Below are 24,136 nucleotides of genomic sequence, written 5' to 3'. Positions count from 1 at the left end.
CTCATTGCCGGGGAGTGCTAGCAGCATTCTTCTGGTGCCGTTGCAGGAGAAGGTTTGTTGTCATAAGCATTCGTCTAGCTAACGCCAGAGATTGCAGGAGGAGGTATTTCTATATTCTCTGAGTCACTTGGGATTTATATCTGCTGATCACTATGAAGAATTTGAAGGATCCGAAGACCAAAGTCTTGCCCTCAACTACGAGGGGAGGTAAGGAATTGCCATCTAGCTGTGCACTTGATTCACCTTCAGTTATGAGTAAGTTTGCGACATCACCTCCTGCTAGAAATCTTGATTTCTCGCCTGTGCTTGATGATGCTTGTGATACTACTGCTAGAGATGCTATGCTTGATACTATGCCTGATGATGCTATGCTTGATATTATGCTTGATATTATGCCTGATACTGCTAGAGATGCTATGGTTGAGACTGCTTTGCCTGATGATGCTAGAGATGCTATTTTGCCTGATGATGCTATGCTTGATACTACCAGAGATACTCTTTTGCCTGATGTTCTACTAGGAGTGTTCCTTGATGCTCGTATTGCTAGAGTTACTTCCAATGCTCGTGATGCTTCTGAAACTGCCGATACTATTGAGATAGAACCTGCTTTTGCTCCTGTTAGATCTAGCTCTCCTACATATGAATTGCGTGATATACCTAAGGGTTACGTTATGGAGGGAGAGATAGCGGAGGATTTTCTTGCATGTAAGGATGCCTATGACGCTGAGAAATTACTTCTCAAGTGGAAGGAAAAATCTCGGGAAGCTAGGATGAAAAATGACCCGAAGTTTGCCACTTCGCCTATCTTTGTCACCAATAAGGATTATGAATTCTCTGTCGACCCTGAGATAATCTCTCTAGTCGAACCTGATCCTTTTCACGGTTATGAGTCTGAGATGGTCATAGCCCATCTTGACAAACTATCTGAAATAGCCAACCTCTTCACTAATGAGGAGAAGATCCACCACTACTATATCTTTAGTTGTTTCCTTTCTCTCTAAAGGATGACGCTAAAGTCTGGTTCACCTCTCTTGCTCCTGGATGTGTGCGTAGTCCCCAGGAGATGGTCTATTACTTTTGTGAGAAATATTTCCCTGCCCATAAGAAGCAAGCTGCCTTGCAGGAAATATACAACTTTGCTCAACTCCAAGAAGAGAGTCTTCCACAAGCTTGGGGGAGTCTCGTCCAGCTACAGAATGCTTTGCCTGATCACCCTCTTAAGAAGAACGAGGTACTTGATATCCTCTATAACGGACTTACCGATGCCTCTAGAGACCACCTAGATAGTTGTGTCGGTTGTGTTTTTAGGGAACAAACTGTAGAACAAGCTGAGACCCTACTGAATAACCTCTTGATTAACGATAATGCTTGGACTATTCCCGAACCACCTCCTAAGCCAACTCCTAAGAAAAGAGGTATTATATTCCTCACTCCCGAAGATATGGAAGAAGCCAAGAAATCTTTGCAAGAGAAAGGCATTAGATCTGAAGTTGTCAAAAATCTACCACCTATCGAAGAGATCCATGGTCTCGATAACCCGATACAGGTAGTAGAAGTGAATTCTCTGCGAAGGATTGATGAGAGTGATATTCCTTTTGATAAACCTGCTAGCCTATGCTTTGATGAATTTGACAACTTTGTTGCCAAACAACAGAGTTTCAATGATTATGTTAGCAGACATTTGGAACAAAGTACTCGTATGCTTAGTCATTTAAGTGCTTGCGTAGACAGAAACGTCAATGATTTGAAGCTTCTGAGTAAACATGCCTCTATGATTACTACTCAGGTAGAACAAGTACTTAAAGCTCAGAATGACCTGCTCAATGAACTAAATGACAAGTCTGTAAGAGTCATTACTAGAGGAGGCAAAATGACTCAGGAACCTTTGTATCCTGAAGGTCATCCTAGGAGAAGTGATCAAGATTCTCAAGGAATCAGTGCTGATACACCTAGTCATCCTAAGGAGAAGAAGAAGGATGATAGGAACCTACACGCCAGTTCACCAAATACTGTCACACCTGAAGAACCTAATGATATTTCTGCGTCTGATGCAGAAACACAATCTGGTGATGAACATGAACGTGGTGACAATATGGACAGTGATGTTCATAATAATGCACAACCTAGCCATGATGAGGATGTGGAGATTGAACCTACGGTTAATCCTGATAATCCACAACCTAAGAGATACGACAAGAATGACTTCACTGCTAGGAAGCATGGTAAAGAAAGAGAGCCATGGGTTCAGAGACCTATGCCCTTCCCTCCTAAGCCATCCAAGAAAAAGGATGATGAGGATTTTGAGCGCTTCGTTGAGATGATAAGACCCGTCTTTTTGCAGATGCGGTTAACTGATATGCTCAAGATGTCTCAGAATGCCAAATACATGAAAGATATCGTGAATAATAAACGGAAGATACCAGATCTTGAGATCTCCACCATGCTTGCCAATTACACTTTCAAAGGTGGAACTCCTAAGAAACTTGGTGATCCCGGAGTGCCCACAATACCTTGCTCCATTAAAGGAAACTACGTAAGAACTGCCTTATGTGACCTTGGATCCAGTGCTAGTGTTATGCCGCTCTCTCTTTATCGTAGACTTGAGTTGGATAAGTTGACACCCACTGAAATTTCTCTGCAAATGGCCGACAAATCAACTGCTTTCCCTATCGGCATTTGCGAGGATGTGCCTCTTGTGGTTGCTAACACCACTATCTTAACAGACTTTGTTATCTTGGATGTTCCCGAGGACGATGCCATGGCTATCATCCTCGGAAGACCCTTTTTAAACACTGCAGGGGCTGTTATAGATTGCAATAAAGGCAATATCACTTTCCATGTTAACGGTAATGAGCACACAGTGCACTTTCTGAAGAAACGATATCGAGTACATTGCATCAATGCTATCGAAAAGACTTCATCGATTCTCATTGGGAGCTTTGAATGCCCTATTCCTCGTGTCAAGATGAAGTATGATTTGCTTGTTGGGGGAGATACATATCCCCATTGAGGTGACTTAGTGGCTATTCGAAAATTCTTCGTTCTCTCTTGCGATTCGAGAAGGTTTTGTCATAAGGACTTGATCAATCCCATTGACGGATTTCTTTCGATGACCATGAAACGGATGAATCAAGGAGTCACATACCTCTGTTTTAAGCTTTCTTTTTCTGTTGCTTAGAAGAAAAATGATGATAGAATTAGTTTAGTTTTTCCTGTTTTCTGTTTTAGCGTCCTGGAGAAAAATACCTCGAAAATAAAAGTTCTCCGATGGTCCTGAAAATTTAGTATGATTTTTTCTGGAATTTTTGAAAATTTCTGGGCCTGAGAGCTGGCATGGGGGCCTGACTAGTGGGCCACAAGCCCTTGCTCCGCCGCCACCCCCTTGGTGGCGTGGTGCAAGCTTGTGGGGCCCACAGGCACCCCCTCCACTCATTCCAGCTCCCAGCCTCTTCTTCCACCTCCAGAAAAAATTGTTTCGTAGCTCAAACCCGTGTTCTTGCTCATTTGGCTATGATTTTCGATCTCTTTGCTCAAAGCACCATTCTCCGAACCATTTTGGGGAAATTACTCCTTGGTATGTGACTCCTCCATTGGTCCAATTATTTTTTGCTCTAGTTCTTTATCCTTCGTGTATTCTTGCTACCTTGGTGACCCTGTTCTTGAGCTAGAAATGTTAATTTTAGCTGGTCCCAAGTAGTTTTAGCGTGTGATACGGTCTCTAGGCACTAGTAGGAGTAGTTGCTACAAGGTGTGGTGGGTCTTTACTCACTTTTCTCTTGAACTTCAGAAATTTCAGCATAAGGAAATTATGTTCAGGAGGAAGTTTCATGGTGGTTCCTCAAGTAAGAAGGGTCCTCGTCTCTCCTTTCGGGAGCCTGAACCTTTTCAACTAAGGGACGCACCGGTGCAACCATGTGAATGGCCTTCCGATGAGTTCATGATCGAAGCAGGCTTCAAGGATGAGTTTGATGCACTTGTCCGCAATGCCGGGTTAGAAGAATTCCTCTCACATAAATGTGAACAGTATGCTATGCTCACTGCCTCTTTCGTGCGTAGATTTAAATTTTTAGCTGGCCGTGAATCATCCATACTGTTTGACCTGTACGATAAATCCTATACCGTGGATCTGGAGGATTTCAATAGGATATGCAAGATACCCGATTGGGGTAGTGTTAATGATCCTCCTAAGTCTTCGGTCAGAGACTTTGTCTCGAGTATAACTGTGGGAGAAACCAGAGATATCACGCAAGCCACCATAGGAAGCATCCGTTTCCCTGCCTTGCACTACCTTGCCCTCTTCATAGGTAGGTGCATTAACGGCAAGGGTGCACATTGTCACCTATGCACTTCCGATCTTAGTATCCTTAAGAGCGCAGTAATAGGTGACAGGAGCTTCAATATGGGAGCTATAATAGCAAGGAGGCTGAATAAAAATGCTAGTGAGGGGGATTTCTTTGGTGGAGTTTATGCTACACGCTTAGCAAATTTTCTGGGAGTATCTATCCGTCCAGAAGACCCTCCTCTCCGTACAACCTACCTTGATCGTGTCGCTCTAACACGCTACCAGTTCCTTGAGAGAGATCATGGATCCCTCCTATACCGCTTGATATTTAACCGACAGCGTGTTTTCCATATTACCCTTCCTGCTCCTGCTTTCTTTGACTTTCAGGTTAAACGAAGATACTACATAACCATAGGAGAGGCAGAGGAGTATGAGAGGGAGGCTACGGCTGCTCGACTTCGTGAGGCAGCTATTCAGGCAGTGGCTGCAGCACTCCCGTATAACACCCATTATGATTTTGGGTTTCGCCAGGACCATCCTTGGGAGTAGACCAAGCTAGGACAAAAGCCTAAGCTTGGGGGAGTACGTGTTCTCACCGACTTTACATTCATGCTTATGCTTTCACTTTATTAGCCGGTGTTTACACTTTGCCACTTTATTATCCTTGCTAGTTTCTTTTCGTTTTCTTGTTTTGTGTCCTTTTGAGAAAACCCAAAAAGATTCTTCTTTCTTCTTTTGCTTGTTGGGAGCTTTCCCGTGTAAATAGTTTTATTTTTCTTTGTGTCAAGGTAGAAGATATTGGTTACAATGTTTAGTGGTTCTTACATGCTTACCTGTTTAACTTTCAAAGAGCCATATTATTTTGTCTTCTCCTTTGTGTTTGCCTGTAGATTCAACTTAGTCCAATGCGCTTATTATCGTTCTCGTCATTCGATGTGCAAATGAAAGGCAACAATGATGATATATGATGAAGTGACTGAGACTGAAAAGCTGGTATGAACTCTATCTATTTTGTTTTTGTAAATATGACTAGCTTGTCGATCCAGATTTAGCTTTGTTGTGATAGAACCATGTTTGCAATGACAACTTAGAGATCATAGTTTCTGATGCCATGCTTATTTAGCTGACAGCTTATAATGGTTTGTCTTGAATGCCAACATAGATTTTGAGATGACTATGATGTAGTATGATAGGATGGTATTCTCCTTTGAATGTTTCAAGTGGCTTGACTTGGCGCATGTTCATGCATGTAGTTGAAACAAAATCAACATAGCCTCTATGATGTTCGTGTTCATGGTGATTTATATCCTGTTTATGCTTGCATTCAATGTTAGTCAAACTCATTGCATCTTGATGACTGTTGTCGCTCTCTAGTTGGTCGCTTCACAGTCTTTTGCTAGCCTTCACTTGTACTAAGCGGGAATACTGCTTGTGCATCCACTTCCATAAACCCAAAAGTTTTTGCATGAGAGTCCACCATACCTACCTATTTGCGGTATCTACCTGCCGTTCCAAGTAAATTTGCATGTGCCACTCTCTAAACCTTCAAGAAATAAATCTGGTTTGCATGCCCGAACCGCTCATGTGGTGATAGAGGGCTATTGGTATCTTTGCTAGGAGTGTTATCCTCGACATGTGTTTATTCACAGTCATTCACGAGAAAGGGGCCGGTATTTGGGATGCCCAGTTCCACGCTCAAATCGAAAACATAACTATAAAAGAAGACTCCCCCCGGATTGATGCTATTATGGACGGTACCCGAGGATTCGGCTAGCCGTGGAGTGTGATTGATTGGTGGTGGGGGAGTTAGAACTTCACTTTTTTGTTTGGGAACCGCCTATAGCATGAGTAGCATGGAAGATATTGAACTCTTGGTCATTGCGTTGACAATGAAAGCATGCCACCCAAAATTATTATCTTTGTTTTCAAAGCTTCAGCTCTGGCACCTCTGCAAATCAATGCTTCCCTCTGCGAAGGGCATGTGTATTCTTTTTCCTGTTGAGTCATCCTACTCTTATATAAGCACCAATTAGAGACCACCTCTGTCATTTTTTTGCTTTGCTTTTGATTGATATTGAGTATGACTATGAATGGATCTTCGTTGCTATGAATTACAATGTTTAGTCAGCCCTTGATCTTTGAAACTGCTGTGCATTTATGTTTTGCGGTCTCAAAAAGTGCTAGCGAGATACCACCTATTCATATTGCTTCATGCTTGTTTTGATTGAAGTGTTGGTATTCGAAACTCATTATTATTTGCTCGTTAGCTGATTATGCCATTGATATTAGTTTACCATGAGACCTTTGTGTCATTTGCTTATGTGGTTAACTTGTGATCTTGCTGAAATTCTGGTTATTAGTTAGACATAGTTGCAACAACAAGACCAAACAGAGTTTGTCAAAGTTTTTCTTTCTCTCTCAGTTTGTCAACTGAGTTGCTTGAGGACAAGCAAGGTTTTAAGCTTGGGGGAGTTGATACGTCTCCATCGTATCTACTTTTCCAAACTCTTTTGCCCTTCTTTTGGACTCTAATTTGCATGATTTGAATGGAACTAACCTAGACTGACGCTGTTTTCAGCAAAATTGCCTTGGTGTTATTTTTGTGCAGAAATCAAAGTTCTCCAAACCTCCTGAAAATTTACGAGGAGCAGTTTTGGAAAATATCAAAAATATCTGCGCCAAGCTCCACCTTAGGGGGTGGGCCAGTGGGCCACAAGCCCCTGCTCCGCCACCCCCTGGTGGCGGTGGGAAGGCTTGTGGGGCCCATAGGCACCTGCCGCCCCCAACTCCAGCTCTATAAGTTTCCTTTCGTCCCAGAAAAAATAAAACGAGAAGTTTTCGTCGCATTTTCGATACGGAGGCGCCGCCACCACCTGTTCTTCATCTGGAGGGCAGATCTGGAGTGCGTCTTGGGCTCCGGAGAAGGGAAATCGTCACCATTGTCATCATCAACCTTCTTCCCTCTCCAATTCCATGAAGCTCTTCGTCATTCGTGAGTAATCTATTCGTAGGCTCGCTGGGCGGTGATGAGTAGGATGAGATATATCATGTAATCGAGTTAGTTTTGATGGGGATTGATCCCTAGTATCCACTATGTTCTGAGATTGATGTTGCTACTACTTTGCCATGCTTAATGCTTGTCACTAGGGCCCGAGTGCCATGATTTCAGATCTGAAATTATTATGTTGTCACCAATATATGTGTGTTTTAGATCCGATCTTGCAAGTTGTAGTTACCTACTATGTGCTATGATCCGGCAACCCCGGAGTGACAATAACCGGAACCACTCCCGGTGATGACCATAGTTTGAGGAGTTCATGTGTTCACCAAGTTCTAATGCATTGGTCCGGTTCTTTATTAAAAGGAGAACCTTAATATCCCGTAGTTTCCTTTTGGACCCCGCTGCCACGGGAGGGATGGACAATAGATGTCATGCAAGTTCATTTTCCTAAGCACGTATGACGACACACGGAATGCATGCCTACATTACATTGACGAACGAGAGCTAGCCACATATCTCTCCGTGTTATAGTTGTTGCATGATGAATATCATCCAAACAAATCACCGACCCATTGCCTACGAGTTTGTCCTACTGCTGTTACTTGTCTTGCTCTGCTGCTTCTACTACTGTTGCTACTGTTGTTACTTGTTTTGCTCTGCTGCTGCTGCTACTGTTGCTATTACTGTCGCTTGCTACTGTTGCTACTTGCTACTGTTGTCACTACCGCTGTTCCTTGCCGCTGCTATTGCTTGTTACACTGCTGCTGCCTGCTACAATCTTGATTCGCTGATCGTTCACGGGAACTGACAATTTCCGTCAATGAGGCAACTTGGCCCCATTGATACAATCGTTAGGAATACTCAGCCGTCAATAGATCATTTCTGACACCGTTGTTATCGTATTACTTTGTTATTACTACTGTGCTTGCAGATACTAATCTTTCAGGTGTGGATGTATCTGACAAATTCAGCTGCTAATACTCGAGAGTATCGTCTCACCTCCTGTGGCTTATCAACAAATTTGGGTCGAATACTCTACCCTCGAAAACTACTGCGAACCGACGCGCTGGTGGGCCATCCACAACATTCTTCTAGTCTCATTGCCGGGGAGTGCTAGAAGCATTCTTCTGGTGCCGCTGCAGGAGAAGGTTTGTTGTCATAAGCATTCGTCTAGCTAACGCCAGAGATTGCAGATCAGGCCCGCAAGCCACAGCATCAGTGTTAGTAAAGTTTTTCAAACACTAGACTCAACTTCAGCCAAGGAGTTGGAAAGGGGGCTACCTACGGGAAGTCGGCTCTGATACCAACTTGTGACGCCCTCGATTTAATCGTAAGCTAATCATACACGCAAATGCGTATGATCAAACTCAAGGACTCACGGGAAGATATCACAACACAACTCTAGACATAAATAAAACATACATGCTTCATATTACAAGCTAGGGGCCTCGAGGGCTAGAATACAAAAGCTCGATAAACACACGAGTCAGCGGAAGCAACAATATCTGAGTACAAACATTAAACATGGGGTGCCTTAAAGAAGGCTAGGACAAAAGATACAGGATCGAACGCGGCGAGGCCTCCTGCCTGGGAGCCTCCTAACTACTCCTGGTCTTCAGCGGCCTCCACGAAGCAGCACGCACCGTCGGGGTGGCAGGCGTCGGCAGGAAATTCCTTCTCCTGGGCTCCATCATCTGGTCGCAGCAACGGATCAAGGGGACAAAGGGGGAGCAAAGCAACGGTGAGTACTCATCCAAAGTACTCGCAAGAATTATATCAGAACTATACTAAGTATGCATCAGTATCAAAAGAGGGAGTTAAAATGTGGACTGACTGCAACAATGCGAAAAAGAGAGAGAAAGGCTTAGTCCTATTGAAGACTAGCATCTTCAGGGGTCTTGCAGCAATAGACAAGAATAGAACAGGAAACACAATTAGTAGTCATATTGTTGCAGCAATATTAATATGAGGTCACGCCCAGAGATCCTCCCTCGACTCCCTGCGAGGAAGAAATCCCGGAGCAACTAATTGAAGTTAAGTAACAATTTTGGTTGTATAAGATCGGGGCACAACTCCAAGTCGTCCTGTAACCGTGGACAAGGCTATCCGAATAGTTCATTTCTTCCGAGCAGGGGTGCACAACATATTCCGTGTCACGCTCGATAACACTCTGGCCGGACACACTATTATGGGTCATGCCCGGCCTCGGAATATCGACACGTCGCAGCCCCACCTAAGCTCAACAGAGAGGCCAGCCGCCGGTCTAACTCCTAAGCAGAAAGGGGTTGTGGGCCCACTTGCCCTCTAAGCTCCTGCACGATGCAAGGGCGACCGATGTCAGTCCTAGCACCCCCTAATACAAGCGTGATGCATCTTGGGACCACTCGGGCGCGCGCCTCTCCATTGCTGACGTCTGAAGGGCATCAGCTGATACCACGATGTTGAGTACCCATAATTCTTCCCACGCAGACGGTTACTGTGCAATAAGTCCTTCCGACATGTTCGGGAACGTCGCATGGGAAACAAAAAATTTCCTACGCGCAGAAGACCTATCATGGTGATGTCCATCTACGAGAGGGGATGTGTGATCTGCGTACCCTTGTAGACCGTACAGCAAAAGCGTTAGTGAACGCGGTTGATGTAGTGGAACGTCCTCACGTCCCTCGATCCGCCCCGCGAACTATCCCGCGATCAGTCCCACGATCTAGTGCCGAACGGACGGCACCTCCGCGTTCAGCACACGTACAGCTCGACGATGATCTCGGCCTTCTTGATCCAGCAAGAGAGACGGAGAGGTAGGAGAGTTCTCCGGCAGCGTGACGGTGCTCCGGAGGTTGGTGATGATCTTGTCTCTGCAGGGCTCCGCCCGAGCTCCGCAGAAACGCGATCTAGAGGTAAAACCGTGGAGATATGTGGTCGGGCTGCTGTGGCAAAAGTTGTCTCAAATCAGCCCTAAAACCCCACTATATATAGGAGGAGGAGGGGGGAGCCTTGCCTTGGGGTCCAAGGACTCCCAAGGGGTCGGCCGAACATAAGGGGGAAGGTCTCCCCCCCCCGAAACCGAATTCTACTTGGTTTGGAAGGTGGAGTCCTTCTTCCTTTTCCCACCTCCTTCTTCTTCTTTTTTCTTTTCTCTTTGATTTTTCTTCCAATGCGCATAGGGCTCTTTTGGGCTGTCCCACCAGCCCACTAAGGGCTGGTGCATCACCCCCAAGGCCTATGGGCTTCCCCGGGGTGGGTTGCCCCCCGCCCCCCCCCCGGTGAACTCCCGGAACCCATTCGTCATTCTCGGTACATTCCCGGTAACTCCGAAAACCTTCCGGTAATCAAATGAGGTCATCCTATATATCAATCTTCGTTTCCGGACCATTCTGGAAACCCTCGTGACGTCCGTGATCTCATCCGGGACTCTGAACAACATTCGGTAACCAACCATATAACTCAAATACGCATAAAACAACGTCGAACCTGAAGTGTGCAGACCCTGCGGGTTCGAGAACTATGTAGACATGACCCGAGAGACTCCTCGGTCAATATCCAATAGCGGGACCTGGATGCCCATATTGGATCCTACATATTCTACGAAGATCTTATCATTTGAACCTCAGTGCCAAGGATTCATATAATCCCTTTGTCCTTCGGTATGTTACTTGCCCGAGATTCGATCGTTAGTATCCGCATACCTATTTCAATCTCGTTTACTGGCAAGGCTCTTTACTCGTTCCGTAATACAAGATCCCGCAACTTACACTAAGTCACATTGCTTGCAAGGCTTGTGTGTGATGTTGTATTACCGAGTGGGCCCCGAGATACCTCTCCGTCACACGGAGTGACAAATCCCAGTCTCGATCCATACTAACTCAACGAACCCTTCGGAGATACCTGTAGAGCATCTTTATAGTCACCCAGTTACGCTGCGACGTTTGATACACACAAAGCATTCCTCCGGTGTCCGTGAGTTATATGATCTCATGGTCATAGGAACAAATACTTGACACGCAGAAAACAGTAGCAACAGAAGGACACGATCAACATGCTACGTCTATTAGTTTGGGTCTAGTCCATCACATGATTCTCCTAATGATGTGATCCCGTTATCAAGTGACAACACTTGCCTATGGCCAGGAAACCTTGACCATCTTTGATCAGCGAGCTAGTCAACTAGAGGCTTACTAGGGACAGTGTTTTGTCTATGTATCCACACAAGTATTGTGTTTCCAATCAATACAATTATAGCATGGATAATAAACGATTATCATGAACTAAGAAATATAATAATAACTAATTTATTATTGCCTCTAGGGCATATTTCCAACACGACCAACCCATATAAAATACCCAAATCCATTATCATTTTAATTAGGTCAATGACACAACCACGCGGGAATCCACCCACCTAACATATATTCGTCAATGATCCCAGCAACATGGTCAAGTAGTTGTGTGGTTGTAACATCAGGGGGGTCCGAGGCATCACCCTCCTTGGATCCCGAATGATGTAACCGTCAAGGTGGACTTAGAGGAATCACCCTCGAGGGGCCCACGCTTGAGGGGTTGCACGACAGAGTCTTCGTCGGGAGTGGTGAAGGAGGAATCACCCTCGATAACCACGACCGACTACCTACATTGCACAGGTATCATCATGAGTACTTCCCAAGGTGTCACACTCGGCACCCGATAGTAGCTTTGAAGCGTTGTACAACTAAGGGGGGTGTAAGTGTTGTGTCGGGTCTAGCTCGACGATCAGGGATCGAGGCTTGATAAGGGGATGACTGCTCCACCTATACTAAACAGTTTTAAAGTGCGGTACTGAAACTAGCAGTTCATCAAAATTAGGCTATGCATCAGATGTAGGAGCTAACTACAACAGTAGCAAAATTCTAATGCAAGCATGATGGAGAAAGAATAGGCGATATAGGAATGATCAAGGGGGGTTTGCTTGCCTTGTTGCTCTCCGGCAAAGGGCTGGTCGACATAGGTGTAGTTGTACCCGGCAGCAGTGTCAGTGCCGGGGTCTACCGGAGAGAAGAGGGGGAAGAAAGAATAAATAACGGGTATAGGTGCAACAAGATGCAAGACATGGTAACACGAAGGTCTAGGCATGAGCTAACGCAGTAACATCCGTCACACACGGATTGGGAAAATATCGGATGATGTTTCTCGGGTCTCTGGCTTCTACCAGTCAGATGAAAACGGTGAAAATATTCCACGTTTGCTATGTGTAACATCCCAAAATTATAAACTTTGGAATGTTATAACAAATAAATAATTAGGATTTTTTTTGTTTCAATGATATGTGATTGATTGTTTGAAATTGAATGGAATTTGAAACTTTTTTTTCAAAAAAAATAATGACTCGGAATAAAATGACTTTCCCAAAATTTTCTATTTTGAATCACTTTTCAATTTTGAGTTTGAATATTTTCAAAAACCCTCTGATAAAAAAATCATATGAGAGGAGGAAAATGACACTCCAAAATCAGAGACAATGTCTTGATTCAAATTTTATGTATTCACAATTTATTTGAAATTCAAAATCCTTTTCATTTCATAGTTATTGCAAAAAAATATTTTTAAATAAAAGAGTTTATTTGGTCTTGAAAATATGTTCATGTTGTAGGAAATTTTATTCTGAAAATTTTGATATATAATATGCCTATATAAAATATTTTGTTAATTTCGTTTATATTTGTTTTCGCTATTTATTTTCAAAAATAAAAAAGGCACTGTTCACTCGAAAATTGTTCATCCGAGGGAAAAAAGGCTTGTCGGATTTGCGTGTGCGGATGGCCGAAACTTACTTGGCCCATGGGTATTTGGCTCCTCTTCTCTCCATATTACGTGTATGTTTAGTCCCACATTGCCTATCTAGTGATCTTTAGACCTTCCTTTCACCTATAAATATAGATCCATAGAAGCGTCCAAAGATCATCTACTCTGGGTTAAATCAATCTTTTGGTTTAACTAGATTTATTAAATAAAAATATTTTCTTCTCTCCGACGGGATTTCTGGAAGTGGTCTCCTCTTTGAAATTAATTCATACTCTGCATTCTAAAGGTATTTCTCTTCGTATATTTATTATATACTCCCGTAGTTTATTATTTCTAGACTAGTATTCCTACACCAGTATACGGTAGAGTAATTAGATTTATGAATTAGTCTCTGTATTTACACATTGGTTTTAGAATTCTTTTAGACATAACACTTTTTTTCCGTAAAACAGCTTGACCCTGATTTTTCAAATAGCCATAACTTTTTACTCGTTTATCCGAATTATATGAAACCAACGCCTAGAGTTTCTTCTTGATCCCACCTATCCAGTGAACCTATCATATCATCTTTTTGAAATTTTCAAGTTTCGAAATTTGTTCACACTCATATTCAAACTTCTTTTGATAATACTTTTTTATCCGTAGCTCCGTTTTAGATGAATCCAATTGCGTCGGATTCGTATCAAAGTAATCTTACCGTTTGTATCATTAGTTTTAACTTTGCAACCTATAATTTTGATCAAATCAGATTTATCTATTAGTGCCCAAAAGTGTTCACATCGTTCTAACCCGATTCAATATTATATTGAAGTATTTGTATCTTTTGATCCGCTATTTCAAATATAGTAAAAAAAATTCTACATGTTCATATTGATATTCTATATCCAGTAGCATCATTAGTTTCGACCTTTGATCCTTACAAAATTGAGCGATTCAAATTTGTATTCGAACATTCATTTGATCTTATCTTGCAAATCGTAACACCTTTTCAATTGATTCCTTTTACCCCTAAATACTCATGTCATATATTTCCATACATAACCATACTTTAGTTCAACTTCTTTTGACCTTCTGAATGCAAATTCAATTCATACTTCAATTCACTATAACTTGTGTTGTAGTTGTAGTGCTCCATTTCAAGAAATTCCTTCTACAAATAAATTCTTATATCTTATACTATTTGTCAAACAACATTCATGTTGTTCTCCCAATATTTTTTATCATCTCCCATAGTGTATGCAAGTAGAGCTTATATAGCGATAGTTGATCATCCTTTGACTCTTTTGAGTTGACCCCTTTCACCTTTCCTTTTACAACACCATAAGGCCCTATCTTTTCTTATTAAATCTTGGTATGGTGTTATTTTGCACCAAGACATGTTTTGTTCTTATGTACTTTTGGTTCTTCCTTTTGGCATGAATGTTTATTGAATGCTATTCATTTACGATAGATTGCTCGGAGTGTGACGAGTAGAATTATCAGGATTATGAGAGTGACTATCTTCATCAAGTAATACCAGGCAAGTTCACACTGATCATATTTTTACCTATGGTTTTATTGCATTAGTTCCCACCTTCTTCACCCATTGCATGCAAGTAGGTACTTGGAAACTTTGGTTATTTGAGTAGTATGTTATGATAGGCACCCCTAAACCCTTGTTACTTTGGCTGGGATGTTATTATGCTATGCTCCTAGTAGACGGGGTTTGGTTGAGTGCTTATCATGAGTGTTGTGAGAACTTGATAATCAAGACCTGAAGACTCCGAGACTTGCAAGACCTCGGAATGCAATATACCTCTGGGTGAAGGACGGTTCGGATGGGCTCCCTGGGGAAACGAACGGAGGACCCGGGATGCATGGGGAAGCGCCATGACATCTTGCGGAAATCTTCACCCATGCACGAAGAGATGGATGGATATTTGAAGACCCGGGGCTTACCTGCACAGCCACAAGCCATTATGGGCTCTGGCTTGGTTGGACAACGTGGTGGCTTTGGACGTGCGGTGCTACGAGATGTAGAAGAACGGTAGGATTGGATGGGCACCGACAGTGGCTCAGAGAAACCCGTTGAAAGACCATGTTTTGATCATCCGGTTTTCAAACACCCTGAAGTGCGAGGAATCCAACGGAGGCGATCAAATCTTGTGGGGAACGTGTGCTAAACTGTGTAGAGTACTCAAACCTAATCAATTAGCCGTGTCCACGGTCATTGACAACTTGAGCGAAAGGAACTGAAACTGTCAGGAATTCTCAACACCATTAATTCTTATTGATGTGGGTAATATTGATAACTTGGGTATGAGAAATGGTTGGTGGAACCTTCTCATTAAACAACCAACAACGTAGTAAATATAGCTTTTAGCCCTCGCTTGTTGTAGGAGAAAACTTTGCTTTCCACTAAAAACTTACAGACCCACCTGCCATATATGCATATAGTATATATGATATTTTCACCCTATCTTTTGTGACTTGCCGACATATTCAATATGCTGACCTACACGGCTGCAACGTCTTATGTTGCAGATACTTCTTCGACGAGTAAGAGTACGATTCAGGGTTACAGTCTGCACTCAACCTGCGGTTGGAGTTTATTGGGACTCCACTCCCTTGACTGTTTCCGCTGAGATTTTTGAGGTATATATCAGTTTTACGTTATTTACATGTGATTGCACTTTGATATATACATTGATGTACGGTGTGTGCCAGCATACTGATCCAGGGATGGCACAGATACACGGAGGCTTGACTCTTTTTGAGTCGGGTCGCTACACTATGCTAGGGACGCGTGACACACGAACGGATAACGTATCCGGGTTCGTCTCCTTCTACTGATGAATTTTCATGTTCAAAGCATTTTCATCTCAGCTATGGATTATTTTATATTAATTTTTAAAGTCTTATTAATTATTTAGGAATTACAGATTAGGTTATATTTGATAATTAAATATGACATTGTGGTGATGTTAGCAGGACATCATCAGTCAATAATGGTTGACTGCTCAAGTTGACCAGTGGGTCCCATGCGTCATAGGCACAGTTATTATGAGGGTTGAATAATTATTTAATCAAATTAATTAGTGAGGGGTGGGACCCAGCTGTAACTTTAGGCTATTTAATTTATCTTAGCAACAAATTTAGCTAACAGTTTTAGTAATTTACTAGCAAAAGGGCCCATGCGTTGCAACGGGAGAAAGAAATACCACACGGCACACGCTCTTAATTTATAAAAAATGTCTATAATTTGAGAATTTATAGCTACGATACAAATAAAGATGGTCTTATCCTACAAAAATGCAGTTCAAAATTTCTCAGGTCTTCTATTTTAACACGGCTTGCATGTAGATTTAATACGTACAAAGAATCAGTTAAGTGACCTTCAGTTTCATCTCTAATCCTGATTTTGTTGACGTGTTCATCCCCAACCCGGATGAGTACCGGTACGAAAGAAGGACGAATTATGACTTATTTATTAAGATTGCACCCTAGATAGTATTTTTATTAAATGTTTAACAGATAAAATAATATCATATTTCCATTCTACATATTTTTCTAATCAAATTCCATATATAATATGTTAAATTTGGAGTTACGGTTTAAAAGATATGAGTATTTCAAAAAATATTTAATATATACTACGGGTTTAATGTCATAAACAGTAAAGGTTTTTTTGTAAAATCACCTCGGTGAGTTTTCCGACAAAAGCGATAGCCTTTTTATTATTAGATAAAGATTTACCTAATCTTACACATTGCAATTAACTAAAAACTTATTATTAATTATTATTATTATTACTAAATATCCAAAACACCAATTACTGTTTAACTAATTAATTAATCCAATAAATTAATTTATTAATATTAAATATTTATGAAACTATTTTTAATTTTATTTCTGCAGGTTTTACGAGGGGCCCCACGTGTCATTTGGTGAGAGTTGTGGGCCCAACTGTCATTGGAACAGCGAGACCTACCTATACTAAACGCACATACAAACCGTACACACGCAGTTTTTCTCATACACACACCTTTTACCTACATGTCTATATACAGTATATTTATACATTGCATACATCTACACAATATACTCATATACACATATTCACATGCATTTACATCTACATATATATATCCATACATGCATCCGAACCGGTTTTTATTTTGCCAACAAAAACCGTGGGTGTTCACTTAGCACGCAGGTGCATAGCAGCAAGCAGACGCGGCTGGAGGAGCTCGGGGCCAGCGCGGCCATGGCCGGGGTGGCTGGAGTGCGACCGAAGAGGGGGAGAGGAAGAGCCCCGATGGCTCACCGCGCCTATAGAGGATGCAGAGGCTCGGTGTGCAGACAACCAGGGGGGACGGTGGTGATGGGGCCGACGGGAACGGTCGAATTCGGCGAGGGGGTGGTCCAGCGAGGTTGGCGCCATGGCGGGGTCGACGGTGGCGGCGTCGGTGGAGGAGGAGGCTGGCTGATGGGGGGCGCAGGCGGGCCGGCGAGGTGGTACGGCGGTGGTGCAGGTGGTAGCGGTGGTGTGGATCCGGTGAGGTCGGTGTAGGGAGCCAACGAGAAGATGGCCAGCGGGGATCTGCACGGAGGAGGATGGCCGGAGTGGATCCGGCGCCGGCCCATGTTATGATGGCCGGAGGGAGATCGGGCGGCGGGGAGGCGAGCTCACTCTCTCCTGATCCGATCTGGATCGGGGAGAGGAAGAGGAGGCACGAGGGAGGCTCGGGCGAGCGAGGGTGGAGCGGTGGCTGGCAAGGGAGGTCGAGCTGGCAAGGTGCGGGCACAGGGGGAGTGGCAACGTGGGGAAGGAGGGAGCCAGCGGGCTGACGAGGGGACGGGGCTAGCGATGGGGTGGGGCGTTGGGAGCTAGCGATGGGGTGGAGCGCTGGCTGTCTTCGGTTCATTGAAAGGGGCGAGGCCTAGGGTTAGTGTGTGTGTGTGGGGTGGGTGGGCGGGGGGGGGGGGGGGGTTGGGGGGGTGAAATACCCCCCGGTGGAAGTGGGTTGTGGGGGTTGTCCGGCCTGCTCGGCCGATTGGCCCAGTTGGGCCGTGGTTTTTGTTTATTATTATTATCTTCTTTTTCTTTTCTTTTTTCTTTTCTTTTTAAACCTTTTTAAATAGACTATTATGTTTTAAAGATTAGTAATAAATTTCCATTACAAAAATAAGTGAACATTCCCAATATTTGGATTGGAATATTTGGTATAGCCACAATTAAATTTGGAGACATTTTGGAAACAATAGAAAATATTATAATCCCAAAAGGCACTTAAAAATTGTTCTGGCATCGGTTAAATTCTTTTAGGGGCACCTAAACATTTGCAAAGATGTGTTTGCTTTTTTGAAATTCCCAGCGAATATTTGAAACCTTTGCATGATTTTTTTACTTACTGGTTTGCAAAACTTTTAATTTCACTTTTTAAATGATTTTGAATTGCAAGGAATTCGAATCAGGGTTGATTCCAACAGTGATCATAATTGGATTAGTTTAATCCTCAGATTATTGTAGCACCAAATTAAGAGTGTCACAATTCCCCCTACTAACAAGAATTCTCGTCCCGATAATTAAGAGGTAGAAGGAAAGAGCTAGGAGTATTCACCACGAAGATGATCCTCGTGTTCCCAAATGGCTTCAACTTCAGAATGATTCGACAAGTGCACCACAAGGAACTTGGTGACTTTGTGACCAGCCTGACGTTCAGCCTGGTCGAGAATGCGAACCAGATGTTCTTTATAAGAGAGGTCTTGTTGCAGTTCTAGAATATCATTATCCACTGCTCGAATAGGATCCTTGAAGCAGCGGCGGATCTGAGACACATGGAAGACATCGTGAACCTGTGAAATGCTTCAACTGACCCTCAGCGTCCTCTGCACATTTCGTTAGGGCGGCTTTGTCAGCCTTGGAAGATTCCCGGTACGCTTTGAAATCGGCATTGGGTTTTTCTAGCTCGTCCAAGGAGACCCATAGTTTTTCATCAGCCTCAGCTCGGGCGTCTTGTTCTAGTGCGAGATTTTTTGTCCAATCGGTCAAACTTGACTCGTACACATTTGAAGCTTCTTGCACAATAAAATTACGAGGTGGATATTAGTCAAACCGAAGCCGCCAGCAAGGTGCATAATGACACTTAGGGGTTGTACAGAAGTTTGTTACAAGTCTCAAGCAAAATTCAAGCAATATACTTGACACTTGGGGGCTAATGCATGTCAGTTTTTACACCATAAATACAAGAAGACCCGACTCATCTCCAAGAAGATGACACGACCCTTGGGGGCTACATGCTATAACTTTACAAGAAGGATAGACACTATTTATCTACAAATTAAAAGACCCGTTTATCTCAGAAAATACCCGACCTTGGGGGCTACAAATGGATTTTTTTACATCTAAACATGATAAGTACCGGCTCATTATTTTCATAGTGAACTGGCCCTTGGGGGATACAAGTGGAGCTCTTAGTTATAAGCATAATAAGTACCGGCTCATTGTTTTCATAATGACCCGGTCCTTGGGGCTACATGATGATTCATCAAAATTTTCTATAATCGAAGACCTGAACCATCTTCAAGAAGATAAGTTGTCCCTTAGGGGTTACGTAAGGATATACGGAATACAAGACAAAATTGAGCATACATCGTATCTTCTCTTCGCTATGCCAACCAGGCTGGCTTCCATGTCCCAGCTTGTGGAGAGGCGGCTCAAGTATCCAGTGTGCAATTCTTCAAAACTAAGTTTTTCAAGATTGGGAAGTTCAAGTTTAGCCTTATGTTTCTCAAGGAAGGGCACCTCATCTTTGGTGGTATGCTTGGCGAGCACGGTGGAAGCAGGAGTTGTGTAACCCATCCGAGTAATGATGACCCCCATCATGAGAAGCAATATCTTCAGTTGTTTTCAGAGGACTGTGCGGGTTAGGATTGACCTTCGGGTTAGTTCCCATGGTCATCTCATCAGCACTCGTTGGGTCAGCATGTTGGAGTGTGTCATCACGGGCGCCTTGATGAGCTTCATAGGGCTCAACATGAGCTTCAAAGGGATCAACATGAGTTTCAGGAGCTACAAGTTTTTGATTATCTTGCTCAGAGGCACCAGGGTTGGTAGATGACCCATCCACTTTCCTTTTCTTGGCTTGGGCCCTATAAGCAAATACAACAAGTTGAGGCATACGCAAGGATAAAAAGTTAATAAGCAGCATTGGATGCAAAGGAAATAGTTACCCTGGATTAATTACAAAAGGTGGTAGCTTTGTAGAGGTTGAGTCGCCCGATGAAGGTGATGAATCCTTATACGTTGTAACAGAAGGATTAAGAGGTTGTTAGATAAAGCCAACTGTTGGGAAAATAAAGGGTTGCATTATAAAGCACCTCATTTGGCCGTTTTCGAGCGGTCGACTTCTGAGGCAAACCTTTCACAAGGTCACCCGAGATGCTTCAGGCTGGCGCCTTGACGCATACAGAGTTTTCTTCAAAAGGAAATCGAGATCCAAATAAGCTTCCGGGTGATACAAATGTACTTTTCTAATGACCCACCTTGGTGGCCTTGGAAACGAGAGCTTTGAGTCGGAAGCAACAGAAATTACCTTAATATCTTCACCCTGGCTCGTTGCTTCATCATCTTGAGACCGAAGGGGTGTTAGAAAACTTTAACTAAAAGACAGTGAAAAAGAGGTGAAAGTTTCTACGGCGGATTGCTTATCAACGGCATGTGAATCGTCCATAATTGACGACTCTTCTACAACCAACTTGTTCTTTTTCTTGCTTGCGGTAACTTTAGGTTTCTTTGCAGGATCTTTTGCTGCTTCCTCTTCCAAAATGAAGAGTCTTCATGCAGAGGTATTGACAAAAAATAGCAAGTTTGAAAGATGAAGAATCTTATAAGCAAGGTGAAAGGTGTCAAGGATTATTACCTCAGGAGCCGGGTTCTGAGTATAGAAGGGTCTCACACCAGTTTTATTGCAAACTTCTTGTTTTTCACCCAAAACCTTCTTCCCAATCTTTTTTAGATCGCTTGGATCGACGATGATATTTTTGAAGCGTTATGCATTGTTCAAATCGCCATCATACTCACACATTAAGGTGCCACGCAGTCTCAGGGGCAGGATCCGCCAAGTCAACCAGCACCGGGTCAGATCAACCCCAGTTAACCCGTTGGCAGTCAAAGCTCTGACTTTTGGCCACACGAAGCCGATTTGAGCATGTTCTTCTAGAGAAGGTGGACCAGACAGATCAAAGTTTAAAGGAAGGCATTCTGCTATGAAACCCGGCTCAGGATTCTCATTAGCACGGGTTGTGTTCTTACAATAGAACTAAGTATTTTCCCATCCTTTAGGATGACTAGGGAGGATAGCGGCGGGAAAACCCCAATCCCTTTGCCTTTGAATTGTGACTCCGCCAAGTTCTAAGCTGGGGCCGTCAGCACATTTTGTTTAGCGGTTGAGATAAAAAAACTCTCTGAACAAACGGACAGTAGGCTCCATTTCCATATACACCTCACAAAACACTTGGAACTGGCACAAGTTGGTTATGGAATTGGGAACTAGGTCTTGAGGGTGAAGATTGTAAAAATGCAAGACGTCTGAGAAGAATATTGACCCGGGAGGTTAAAAATCCCGTTAAATATGATTTCTAAAAATCACTACTTCTCTTTCGCCGGGTTGCTGTCGTTTTCTCCAAAGGAGGGTCGCCAAGCAATCCTTTCTTTAGGTGGCAGAGCCCCCAAACTCCACATAATCTTGGAGCATAGCTTCGGTAACTTGTGAAGGCGCCCAATCGCACGAGACAAGTTTCGTCATGATGGCTTATCCAAGAGAAGCGAGGTACAAAATCATATTTGGCGGGTTATTAAAGGAAAGGCGGTTTGTTTGATAAGTGGTATAATCAGACAGAGATGTTCTGGCAGCTCTAGTTTAAAGTGACATGGTAAACTATAGTATGTGAGCTGTCCCGGTATGAGTTAGTGTCTAGTGTGAAGCAATTTACGAAGCTCGCGGGTTACTATCATACTGGTAAGCCGACAGAACACAAAGGCAACTTACAACAATCAAAGATTTCTGGGTTTCCTGCTAAGTGAGGTACAAATGAGTTTTTACCAAATCATTTACAATTTCGGATCTACAAAATGGGTCATAAAGGAAGTTATTTACTGGTCCTAACAACAAGGGATGGAAATAATGATGATCTAATCTAAAAACTTCAAAAGGGATCTAAAGAGTACTATACGCGAGATAGAACAACTACTTATGTTGTTGTATTTCTATGAGAGATGTTCATCATAACATGCATAGACTAACAATGGCGATAGAACACACGGGGAACTCCGACGAACTCCTATGAATTGTGATGAACTAATACCAATCTGAGAGGAGGAAGAGGAACTTATGTGGTGGTTCCTGGTAGCGGCGGAGACGATTCACTGCACCCTGACAAAGTTAGGGAGGGCGTCGCGGTCCTCATAGCAGTCGGCGGACGATGGAAGAACGGCGATGGCGGCACGATGAACAGAGTGTGCTTGAGCAAGAAGAAGAAGCACAGAGGCAAAGAAAATGAAGGGGTCCCTCACAAATATTTGAAATGTAAAAACTACAAAGTGTGACCGACCGGCGCGGGAATCAAGGAGGCGTAGTAAATTTCTAAGCTAGGGGCGCCTCGATTTTCGGGCCAAACGGATATACATAAAGGCCGTTATGATGACGTCACCAACCCCCTAGATTTTTGGCGGGTGATGTCACTAATGAGCAAAGCAAGCAATTACAAAGATCTTCAAGGTATCATAAGCTCGCATTTCATAACTCGGAGAAGACAAAGGTATGAACTGAAGATAAGCCGCCAAGATCAAGGTAAAAGATATTGATATGAATGAATTCCAATCAATATGGAGCGTAATGTTTGGGATATAACCCCGAGGTATAACCCGCCCTACTGGGCCGGTTCATATCGTGGCTGCTTAAAGTCTGCACTCAAGATGGGCCTTTGCGTTCTTGGAACAAGAGTTACAAGGCGCCTTACAGAGTAAGCCGGCAAGCGGCCCAAGACATGAAAATGGCGACTGATGGCCCATGAGGTGGAGAGTCGCGAGGAGTTGACTTGCTTTGGAGGCAAGGTGAGTTAGAGACATATCGGGTCACGAATGATAGCACGACCCGGATTCTTGTAAACCCTGGGTCTGGACCTGTATATAAAGGTGAGCCCCTAAGGTCAATAGGGTTAAGTTACAATCCTATGATAGCTAGGTCAAGCGAATCCGCTCTCTTGTAATTGATATCCTCATCAATATAGACAAAGCACGACATAGGCTTTTACCTCCATCAGAGGGGCCGAACCTGGGTAAACTTGTCTCTCGTTCCCGATCAACCCCTTTGAGTCGCCACATAGTTGCGATGGCCTCACCACTAAATAGTTTCACGAGGACATCTCCCGTGAGAAAACCACGACACATGGGTAGCACCATGACGACGCCTCCAAGGAGGTGATGGCGCCCGCAGGCGTAACCGTCGTCCGCTTCACGCAGGAATTTCGCCCCGGCCATGCCGTCGACCCCAATGCCCATCGAACACACCAAGGAGCCGGCTTGACCACACCGCCAAGGAGAGGTGAGCCAGGACGCTGTTTATAGGACAGAAGGCGCTCGCCACCATCTCACCACCACCAAAACATGGGCTGGACGGTGAGGATCCAGCCCGCCGCCTGCACCACCATGGTGCCAAGCAACCTGCGTTGACAGGCTCCATCGTGCCCGCCTGTAGCCGCAGCCCAGAACTACACGCCCGCCCACGCCCATCTGGGCTACACGAGATCGGAATTCAAGGGTGCAACAAAAGGGGCGCCTCCGTCGCAGGGAAATGACAGGTCTCCAAGGTATCTATAACTTTTGATTGTTACATGCTATTATATTATATGTTTTGGATGTTTTATATGCATTTATACGCTGTTTTATATTATTTTTGGGACTAACCTATTATCCTAGAGCCTAGTGCCAGTTTTTGTTTTTCCACGTTTTTGAATATTGCAGATAAGGAATATTAAACGAAGTCCAAACATAATGAAATCTCCGGAAAGATTTTTCTTGGACCAGAAGACATGCAACA

The 24,136-nt window shown here is 43.5% G+C and overlaps 1 pseudogene; it reads right to left on the bottom strand.

Annotated features, from left to right (window-relative positions):
• Positions 1-23,551: 23,551 nt before the first annotated feature.
• LOC123410572 lies at positions 23,552-23,829 on the bottom strand (annotated as a pseudogene).
• Between the last annotated feature and the right edge of the window lie 307 nt (positions 23,830-24,136).

This window comes from Hordeum vulgare, chromosome 1H (genome assembly GCF_904849725.1).
Source record: "Hordeum vulgare subsp. vulgare chromosome 1H, MorexV3_pseudomolecules_assembly, whole genome shotgun sequence".
Classification (NCBI taxonomy): Eukaryota; Viridiplantae; Streptophyta; class Magnoliopsida; order Poales; family Poaceae; genus Hordeum; species Hordeum vulgare.
This window is presented reverse-complemented; position numbering and strand designations above follow the sequence as displayed.